Genomic DNA, 11116 nt, shown 5'->3' with positions numbered 1-11116 from the left:
CAGCAGAATTCACAAAGGTGATCACAATGCAAAGTGTGGACTCATGATGAAAAATCAGGTAGGAGAATTAGTTTTAAGACAATTCAGGATACATTCTACAAAAGGATGGGATTGACAAACAATCAAGTAGATATCTCCATTATCATCTTCTCAGAGAAGACTAAGAGAAAGAAATCTACCCTGAACATCTTCAGAAGGTCCCAAGCTGCCCTCTTCCAACACCTGCTGCAGATTTCTTGTTAGTGACAAGCAAGAGAGTTCAAGAAGACTATTCCTTTCAGAAGGACCTTCCACCTCATCACTCAATGCTGGGATCTTCATTGTGGTTGCCAAGGAAACATATAAAGTGAGACTCAAACTCTAAAGCTGTAAGTCATTTTCCATAAGCCACCAAGCAGCTGGCAGATGTTGATAAATTTGACTCAGTACCACCCAGGAGCAGAACTCTGTGGACAAAACGTGGGAAGCTTCCAAGTGTATGATGCAGCTGGTCACACCCTCTGTTCCTCACAGAGGAGGTTCATGTTCTAGGGCAGAAGGAAGTGACTTGCCTCAATGCTGTCCTCAGTCACTGGGCCAGATTTAAGTCCTATGCTTTCTCCAGAGCAGTTTCTTTAAGACCTTCTGCCCCTGAGGCAGCCATGCTCCATAAAAATAAATAGATGCTTCTAATGTCACTCTCCACAGGCTGCTGTCCACAGAGGCAGGCAAGGGTGGTTAGCATTCAGCTCATTTGCTTGTAAAAACAACCTTCCAAACCTTCTTGCCTCCTCTGAATTGAAATGCCCACCACAAGGGAATGGGTAGCAGCTTAAAGACAAGAGGCTGGAACATGCAACCTTGCTCAGGGCACCAATGAACTCCTCTCTGAGAGGACAATGACCAGATGATGGTACAATAGGAGGATTCTGATGGAAGGCAACGAAAGGTGGGTGTTCGTTAGTTCTACATCCCAAATACATCTGAAATACATCAAGCTTCTCTCTTCATGGCCCACCCTCTGGGTCGTTCTGAGCGACTGTCAGACTTACTTGTCTCCCTATTTTTACCCTGACCCATTTCCAATCCATTCTCACTGGCAGCCCAAGTCATTGACTTACAACTGGTGCATTCATCTTCCTTGGCCACAGCTCTCTCAAGACAGAGAAAAAAGCCAATTACCTGCTGTGGTCGTGAAGGGGCTGACCCCTGCTTGCCTCTCTGTCCTCATTTTGCTCCATTCGCTTTCATTTGTTACCCTGACCTTCTTGTTTCCCTCTGTTTGAAGCCACCCAGGGCTTTCGTTCTGCCAGCCTATGGCCCCTGCTGGGTCTCATCTCATAGTTGGGTTCTCTTTCCTCATTCCTCCCCTTTAGCTTCAGCATCACCTTATCAAAGAGGTATTCCCTGGCCACCCTGACTAAAGATATCTTCCCTCCCTCATCAGCTGCTCTCCTTGCTCTTGCAACAATCTATCCGACAAGAGCAAATGAAGGAAGAAGAGATGATTCTGGCCACAGTTCCAGGGTTCAGGGAGAGGTGTAAGAGTTGTAAGACAAGGCAGTTGGTCACATTGCATCCATAACCAAAAAAAGCAGAAAGAGAGGATGCTGGTGCTCAGCTGGCTTCCACCTTTTTATATAGTCCAACAGCCCAGCCCATGGAATTGGGCAGGGCTTCCCACATCTATTAACACAATCTAGAAACTCCCTCACAAGCATGCCCAGAGCATGACTCAAGACCAGGTCAAGTTGATATTCATATCAACCACCACACATCCTCTTCTCCATAATGCCTTACCCTGGATAAACTCAGGATCTGTGAAAGAGTTTTCTTCTAGCATTTCAACCACCTGATGCTTTATAACTGCCATAAAGGGAAGGCCATGGTCACTTCTCTTGCTCACAGACTCCCCTCTACCCAATCCAGTTCTTGGTGTTGACAAAAGACTGACAAATGATCTCCTTTTCAAGTTCCCACTTCCCTTTTGCCCTAGAGACAAAAATGTTCATTCCTCTTAAACTTGACAAGATGACACTGTACAAAAAACACTTCTCAGCTGGTACCTAGCTGGTAACAAGTGTACAAAGATTTTAGGTGTTGGGGCTGAAGACACTTTGCAATTTGTTAGAGTGCTTGCCTGACTTTCCAAGGTCCTGAGTTCTAACCTCAAACACCCCCATAAAACCAGGTGTGGTAGTGCATGGCCATAATCCCAGGACTTGGGGGGTTGAAGCAAGAAGATCAGAAGATTAAGATCATCCTTGGCTACATAGTGAATATGAGGCCAACTTGGGCTACATAAGACAATGTCTTTAAAAATTTCAGTGTGATTTCTGGTGACTGTATTATTATTATTATTATTGTTATTATTATCATTTTTTAAATTATTTTGGTCCACCTACACATGACCTTAAATCTTAATTGAGTGTTACATACGTCTTCTGTTCCTTTCTGACGTGTGTGTGTGTGTGTGTGTGTGTGTGTGTGTGTGTGTGTGTTGTGTGCTATTCTCTCATTTTCACCATGGTAATGCATAACGCCTGCCTTCTGTTCTATTCGTTTTTACACCAGACAGCATTTTACCACAAAGAGCGGCTGCTGTTTCTCTAACGGCAGTCACACACTTAATGCTTCAATTTCCACATTTTATTTTATATGTAATTTAAAGCCCATGGTGCCTTAATTGTAAAATAGGCCTTATTAAAATAATAGCTTGAAAACCAGTGGGGCTCCCTGTGCCAAGCAATGAGGGTTTTTAGTGTAACGGCTGTTTACTAGGATTTAAAAAGAGACACAACCCAAATAAAGCTGTAAAGACATTTCCAGCGTGAGTGATGGGCCAAGGACCAGCTGATAATTAAGCTCTTTCCCAGCCCCCGCACCAGGTTTTTTTTTTTTTCCTTTCTTTTGGTGCTGTCTGGAGCTTTCCTTAGCAATCCAAAGCTCACTCTTTACTGCTTTTATGATTGATGAGGCGGGGAGGATGCTTCAGTACGAGGCAGGCAACGCAGTGCTTTGATTAATGATGCTGGTGGGGCTCCCAGAAGACCAAAGAGAATAACACTTATCAGAAAGGCAGCTGATGCGACTGAGAGGGACCGCAGTTCCCAGGGACCTGTCGACTGTGGGACTGGGGAACGATGTGCCTTGGGGGCCTTTAATGCAGCCATACGCCAACTTCACCTTCCTAAAGGCCAGAGAGGGGCACTAATGGTTATTGTGTTCCACTATTTCACAAATCCAGTACTGGCCAAAGTCCCCTAGAAATCTCTAACACACACGGGAAGTGCCAGCAGTCTTTGGCACAATCTTAGCCATAACAGGTTTCCTTCACTGTGATTTTTCTTAGATAGTAAAAGTCAGGTAAAGAGATTTTATAGGTTAAGAACCTTAACTGCTTCTATCTGAGGAGCCCTGGCTGTACTGAGACTTGTGCTAGACACTTCTAGCAGCTATGAGGTAGGTGTGAATGTTCTTGTTACTTTATGGTTAAGGAAAGCTAGGCTCAGGGCACTGTATGGTAGAGGCCAGGCTCGTCTTGAGCTGAAGAGCAAGGACTCAAGCCTTTGATGGTGCCAACGCTCAAGTCTGCGCTCTTGGCTCCTCGGCAACCCTGTACTTTCATGAAGAGAGTCACAGACTCATGGAAAGATGTCCAACTAGGCTTCAGAACACCTGGGATTTAGTCCTTGCCTGTGTATGGAAGCTCACATGAGACGCTGACCTCCCTGGATCTCAGAGTCCTTAGCTATGAAGTAGATGCACCCTTTTCACCTCACAAAGCATTCCTAAAAATCAGCTATATTCTTACTCAAATGTTCTTGGCAAAATAAGAGCCCCTATGAACTCTCTGTTCTAGTGACCCCACACAGAAAAGCACACATGAAGCAAAACTGTGCAAAAAAAAAAGATTCTTGGTTTCTGGACAACCTAATATCACTTTAAAATCCAAGATGTGTGTCTTTGATGAGGTATGGAGTCCCTCTGCATTGCAGCCTTCTGCCCTGCTAAACCAGCTCAATACTCACCTCTCAGCATCTCCAGAGCATCCCATAATAGTGTGCCCACCGAGTGGCTTACACACTGCCTGGCACCTGTGCCCCTGTACCTTAGCTCCCATCATCGTTTCTTTCAAGTCTTTCCCTCTGAGCCATGGCTTCCTCCTCATTACCCTCTCAGGGGGATCTGTGCCTGCCTTTCCAGCTGCCTCTGGACCTTTCCCCACATTACAAACTGAAAAGGGAAATGCGAGTCAAAGAGAGCCCTGAGGCTCCCGTGCTTGTGGCTTTGAAAATCAGCACCACTGCTGTCCAAAGTGGCACTCACAGCCTCTCCAGGGAGTGCCTACAGCAAGTGGCTGAGCTTTGCACCCCAGTGTAGAGCACAGAGAAACTTCGTGAGGTAAGAGTGCTGCCCAGATGTCAGCTCTGTCTCCCTGACAGGCTTGCATATCTGCAGTAATCCCTGTAAAGGGAATCTGAATGCAAGGCAAACCAGATAGCCCATCAGCCACTCACTCCCACGCAGAGGCTCCAAACACCACTCTGTATCTTTCACATCCTTCATGGTATGTACGTAGGTGGAGAGGGGGGATTCAGTGAATGGAAATATCAGGCAAGCACATACTTTACACTAACCTGGACCAAAACTGTGAAGGAGAGCATGAAGTGCTTCACAGAAGTGTGGCCCTAGATAGACCCTAGACACTGTCTTTCTAAGTTCGGGGGCCCCAATTGTATTTCCTTCTAGAAGGAAGCAACTCAGTGCATTGACTCAGAAGGCAGCTTTAGTGTCCAAATACTACATCCCAACTCCTTTCTGATGCAGCCCACAATGTGAAGACTGTCTTAAGTAATCCCCCATTACTTTATATGGAAAAGAAAACAGCAGATAAAATGAAATTTAAAAAAAATATGTGAAATCTATAGTAGCAAGTATCAAACCAGTGTCAGCCAGTATAATCAGTATGTTTGTCAGGATGGGCTGAGCTATATTCTAGTGAGAAAGAAGCCTTGACACCTCAGTGAATTAGCACAATGATAGTTGGTTTCTCATTCATGCAAGAGGAGAGATTTCTCTTCCATCGGAGAGCTGGGATCTTTACCTCTTCTGACACCACTGCGTCAATCAACCTGTGCCTTTGAAGTTAGCCACAGCAGAGAAAGAGCAGGGTGTGGGAGGCAACATGGCCGATGTCTCCCTTGACACAGCCTCAGCTCCTTGCTCTTCTACTCACTTCTATCAGCCAGATCTGATTCTAACACCGCATCCCAATACAGGGTAGCTGCTGTCACTGTGAACAAGGTAGACCGCCCAACTCTTGCTGTTCAGGGTGTGTCAATAGTGCTCAGCATTCTGCCTGGCCCCTGGTCAGCATTGGTGGAGTACTGTGGTCAATGTCACTGCTGCTGACACTATCCCTGCCTAATTGATTCAGTGCAACTCTGACTTGAATCCCACTCTCTTGTGTTCCCAGCCTGTGAACTGTGGTATGTTCTAAGGTGTATCCATTACTTTTCTGTTGCTGGGATAAAAGACCATGACTCCAAGCCACATGTAGACAAAGCATCTGATTCTGCTTATGGTTTTAGAGCTATAAGAATCCACAATGGCAAGCGAGGTGGTGGTGGCTCATGTCTTTAATCCCAGCACTTGGGAGGCGGAGGCAGGTGGACCTCTGTGAGTTCAAAGCCAGCTTGGTCTACAGAGTGAGTTCCAGGACTGTCAGGGCTACCCAGAGAAGCCCTGTCTCAAACAAACAAAACAAAACAAAAGAATCCACAATGGTGGGAAGACAGGGCAACAGGGGCTGGAGCAAGACACTGAGAGATCACATCTCAACTGTGCACAGGAAGCAGAGAAAGTTAACAGGAAGTGGACTAGGACAGAAACCCTCAAGGCCCAGCCCCACTGGCATCCTTCTTCCAGGAATGCTACTTCTCCTAAAGCTTCCACAACTTCCCCAAACAGCACCACTAGCTGGGGCCACATACTTAGATCTCTGAGCCTATGGTGTGCGTTTATCACTTAAACCACCACACACAGTACCTTAGTTTCTCACTGTTACCAATGTATCCCTACTTTTGTGCCCCCCCCCTTTATCTTGCCCTCGAGCAGATCCCTAACCCAAATATTGGTTGCAAGGTTAGGTAATAATATGTGATGTCAAATGCACTCTCCGTGTCTGCTGTGACCCTGCGCCAACTCATTCAGAAGAGAGGCTTTAATCAAATGACTCTTCCATGGCAGAACATGGGCTAGATATTGATGCTCACAATAACCCAGGAGTCAGTCCATTTCAGCCTTGATTTTGGATAAGCAAATAGAATGTCAGGGAGGTTAGGAAACTGTTGCAAATTCATATAGCCTGAATGAGGAGAAACCCAACTGAGCTGAGGTTGACATCTGGTCAAGGGGCCTCCTGACTCTTCTCTTAGGGCCTCTGAGGTTGACATCTATTTTCAATAAGTTGTTATATATGTTGTAAATGTTTTATAAGCCTTACCTATGTCTCTTTCCTTTAAAAACAAACCTGATACATTGATTAATCCAGGCTACTCATGCAGAAGACAATGGCCAACGTGTTATTCAGCCTGGGACTTTCAGTGGCTATAATGTCCTGGCCCTGCAATCTGCTAACTGTTAATGGTAGCCACCCAATGTTGAGCTGGCTTCTGTAGACATTGTTATTTTAAGGCAAGGATAAACATGTGTAAAGTGTCCCTAAATCATATCATAGCAGTAGCAGATTTCCAATGACAGCAACAACACAAGATTGCCCTCTCTGGCCTCAGTGGCAATATCCAAACAGGGAAGAAGAAAAGCGAATATCTGAACTCAAAAATCTTATACAATGTGTGGGGATCCAGGAATAAGGCATACAAATAAAGCATCATGTGGATTCCCTTGTATTAATATTCCTTTCAGTTCTTTTGTAGTTCCTACTTTGGATGCAATGTTAAGGATTTTAAAAACCCAAGTGTAACAGCTATGATTTAAAAAGTAAAAACCTGAAATTCAAAATCTGAATCTTCTTGAGCTTGACATGAAGTCCTCAAGTAGAAAATTCCACACCTGACCACCTGGCTGGGGTCACGGGACAAAACGGACCTGCACCCAAGAGCCTGTACTGAAGTTATCCTCAGGTGACATGTGTAAAATAGCCATGAAGCACAAATTAGCTGGTCCCATTTCCAAGATGTCTCACCATGTAGCTGCAAATATCTTCTAAATCAGAGAATAAAATAAAATAAAATCCAGCCATTTGGTATTTTTTCTTTTGTCAGAAAGTTCAATTATCATTCAGAAAAAATTGAATGGACAACTTTCTCTGAAAAAATATATTGATTCTGTTGTGTGGGCTGCAGTTATACACAGGAGGGACAAGACTGCCTGTAAGTTAATGACCTTACTTTCTAGTCGGATAATGACAGAAAGTCCCATTTCCAGTCTGATTATAAAGGTACATGTGGCCCAAAGAGGCCGAGATTATATAAACACAAAACAAGAAAGGGAAAAGCGGTAAGCTAGGGCATGTAACAGGTTCCAGGAGGAAGATCTCAGAAATACCCCAAGTGGCAACAGGGAACATTTGGCTGGAATTTGAAGCTCTTCAGTCGTCCTTTTTTTTGGCTCCGTGCTTGAGGATGCGTGTGAACTCGATGTAGTTGAAATTCACCTGTTTGTCAATGGGGGCCTCCCTGTACAGCTCATCCACTTCCTCATCTGTGAACCGATCGCCCATGGTGGTCAGCAGCTCCCTCAGGGCACCTCCTGGATGGTGCCCGTTGCTTCCTCATCAAAGCAAGCGAAGGCATTGCCGATGACATCTTCGGGATCTGTGCCATTCAGCGTCTCTCCAAACATGGTGAAGTTGATGGGCCCGGGGCCTCATTCATCATGGCATCCAGATATTCATCAGTTGGATTTTTTCCCATTGAGCAAGCATGTCATGCAAGTCTTCCTTGTCGATGAAGCCATCCCGGTTCTGGTCGATCATGTTGAAGGCCTCTTTGAACTCTTGGATCTGGGACTGGTCAAACATGGCGAACACAGTGGATGTTGCGCGCTGAGGGCGCTTCTTGGTGGTCTTGGTCTTTGCCCTTTTGACATGGTGATGGTTAAATCCCTGCTCAGCCGTGAGAAAAAAGGGTGTCTCCGCGAAGCCCCGCCAACCACTCCCGCCGACCACTCCCACCGACCTAACAACTCTCCAGCAGCCCAAGAACGGCCACTTGCGGCCTCCGCCAGCGGACCCTGGTGTTTGTTGAATAGCCTCTGGGTGTGCTCTCCTCTGGGGAAGACTTTCTTTCTCCTACTCTCAGCATTCCTTGGTTGCCTGCAGTTCTTTGTGTGGGATTGAAGTCTTCTAGGATTCCCCCGTCCACGTTACATACACATACACAAACATATGCCTATTGTTTTCTCCTGTTCACCTCATGTTTAGACAGTCATGCTGGGGAAGCATACATAAAAGTAACATAATAGAGGATGAGCAGGTTGTACTTATGTATCTAAGAATATACATATACACCAACAATTAATGAAAAAAAGAGACCATGAATTTGAAAAAGAGCAGGTAGGGGTTTATAAGAGGGTTTAGAGGGAGGAAAGAGAAGGAGGAGAATGATGTAATCATAATCTCAAAAATATAAAGTAAATAATTAAATAAATTATTAATTTATTCACAGCTAACCTCAGGCATTTCTGATTAGGGTTTCTCCACCCATCTTATCGTTTTTCCTTATGTGCAGCATGTAATATCAGGGTAAATATGTCTCATAAGATGACACTGGGGTGTACAGGGGTTAAGCAGCTGAAGCAGGTCACACAGCAAATGTCAGAGTTGGAAATCGAACCGATTCCAAAATCCATCCTTCTTGCACTACCAAATAACAAGCTGCTCCAGAAGGGTGAGGTCCTAACAGTGTCTAAGGGGCGTGTTGTTCCTTCCAGAGTTTCCAGAGTAGATCAATATGGCACCTCAGAGGCTAATGCAGTGACTCAGTCAGTCTGAGCCAGCGGGCAGAATTCTGCCACAGCACACAGTCTGTTTCTGCAAGAGAAACTTCACCATTGTATCTCGTACACTGGACTTGCCCATGCATATTTTATTTTAAAACTGCAATATCTTGCACTAGGCAGATGAAAAGAAAGGGGAAATCCCACAGAAATCAAAACTCTATTGTATGTACGTATGGGAGAGGGCCATGTGTGTGCCACACCGCAAGTGAAGTCAGCAGAGGACAACTTGTAAGAGTTGATTCCCTCCTTCAACCATGTCAAAACTCTGTTTCAGCAAGAGGGAGTCAAGTAGATGTTAAGGCTCAGAATATGAAGTGATCTGCATATGACCATGCAGAGTAAAAGATCATGGTTTCGAGTTTGGCTCAGTAACTCTTTCGCTAAAAAGCAAACTAGCAAATATCTGGGGCTCTGCTGACCCTACAGGCTCTGCCACAGCTCTTCAGCTTGACCAGCACAGTGAGACAAAGCCACACTCAGTATGTAAGCAAATGTATATGAGTAAGTCCAATAAGCTTTGGTTACAGGTATGAAACATGCTGAGTGCTGGACTGAGCCCTGCCTGGTATGTGCGGCCCTCTGGTTTGGAAATAGTGCTCTTAGCCAGTTTGTGACTTTTCTACTGGAGCAAAGCTTTCTCCTTAAGAGCAGATGGCTATGTAAACCTGTTACTGTCTTACACTGAGGGAGAAAGGAAAGATCGTGGTTGGAAAGAACATGAGGATTTTATAAAACAACGCACATGTAAACAAGAAAGTAGACATTATATGTTTGCATGGTTGGGGAAGAGATTCAGAAGGATGGATGGAGGAGAATCAACAGTGAGTTGAGAGTGGATATGTAGCGGTAAAGCATTTGCCTAGCACATGCAAGATCCTGGGGTTGATTCCCAGCATTGCCAAGCAAAACAAAACAATTAATGTGACTTGAGGGAAGGACAGTGCCCTGGTGAGGACATCAAGGTGTTGTGAACTGAGGAGTGTGAAAACTTAACTCTGCCCCCCTCCCCAAATTAATGTACTTTGAGAATAATTGGACATGATGGTTGACACTGTGGATAAAGTCACCAAATGCTACCAATCGACACACATTAAAGTGGTTATTTTTGTATGTGAATTTCACTTCAATTAAATTTTTAACGTGCATCAATGGTTAAACTCCTGAATACCTTGAAATTGAAATGGTATGGCTCCTCAATATAGCTGATCTATTAGGTTACTTCTGGCTTTGGGTCCCAAAACAACTTGGGTTTCTTTGAGCAGATGAGCAAATTCTCTGCACAGCCATGTGGCAATTTCATTTGATTATTTTTCCTGCTTCAGCATTACACAGGCTTACTCTTCATCTCTATTATCTTTGGACTCAAGTTTCTTCACCAGCCAAACACAGGTCATGCTGTATTTTGCTGGGGTTTTGAGCACTCAGATTTGAATGTAAACAGTTCTAGTCTCCTTGAGCTTCTAGAGCAAAATGCTAGAAACTTGGGTGGGGGTGATGTGGAGGTGGGGTGGGGGTGGGGTAGAATGGGGTGCAGTGGGACTCTAACAGACATTAACTTCTCACAGTTCTAGAGAGTGAGGACTCCATGGTCAAGGAGGTGGCAAATATGGTTCCTGGTGGGGTTCTACTGTTGGGATTAGTAGACATATAGTTTCTTGTTCAATGCAGCCTTTCCATGGTGCATACGTGTAGGAAAGGAAAAAACTCTGCCATTCTTCTTCCTCTAAGAATATCCATTTCATCATGAGGGATTCACCTTCTTGAAATGATCTAAACCAGGTTATCTTCTGAAGACTGAAAACACCACCATATTGGGAGCTAGAACTTTAGCATATGAGTTGAAGGAGATGCAAACATTAAGCCCACACAACATGTATTTTCTAGTAATTATTCATAAATATAGGCTGATATCTTCATTTATGGTAAGCCTATGGCATATATTCTTTTACATAGTGTTGTTTTTTTTAAAAACTTATCATTTGCTACTAGTGGGTTCTACACAGAGTATCTTGTTTTCTACTTCTCCATAACACATTTCTCTCAAAATTTGGTCACTTAAAACAATAAGCATTTATTACCACACAACCAGAATTCCATAATAAGGCAACTA

General features: G+C 44.4%; 1 pseudogene; it reads right to left on the bottom strand.

Moving 5' to 3' along the window:
- Positions 1 to 7342: 7342 nt before the first annotated feature.
- Positions 7343 to 10400, bottom strand: LOC128122620 (myosin regulatory light polypeptide 9-like; annotated as a pseudogene).
- Positions 10401 to 11116: the final 716 nt, after the last annotated feature.

Source organism: Peromyscus californicus, unplaced genomic scaffold (genome assembly GCF_007827085.1).
Source record: "Peromyscus californicus insignis strain IS unplaced genomic scaffold, ASM782708v3 Scaffold_3__1_contigs__length_106647218, whole genome shotgun sequence".
In the NCBI taxonomy this organism is placed as follows: Eukaryota; Metazoa; Chordata; class Mammalia; order Rodentia; family Cricetidae; genus Peromyscus; species Peromyscus californicus.
Note: the sequence above shows the minus strand (reverse complement) of the source record. Positions and strands in the feature narration are given on the sequence as shown.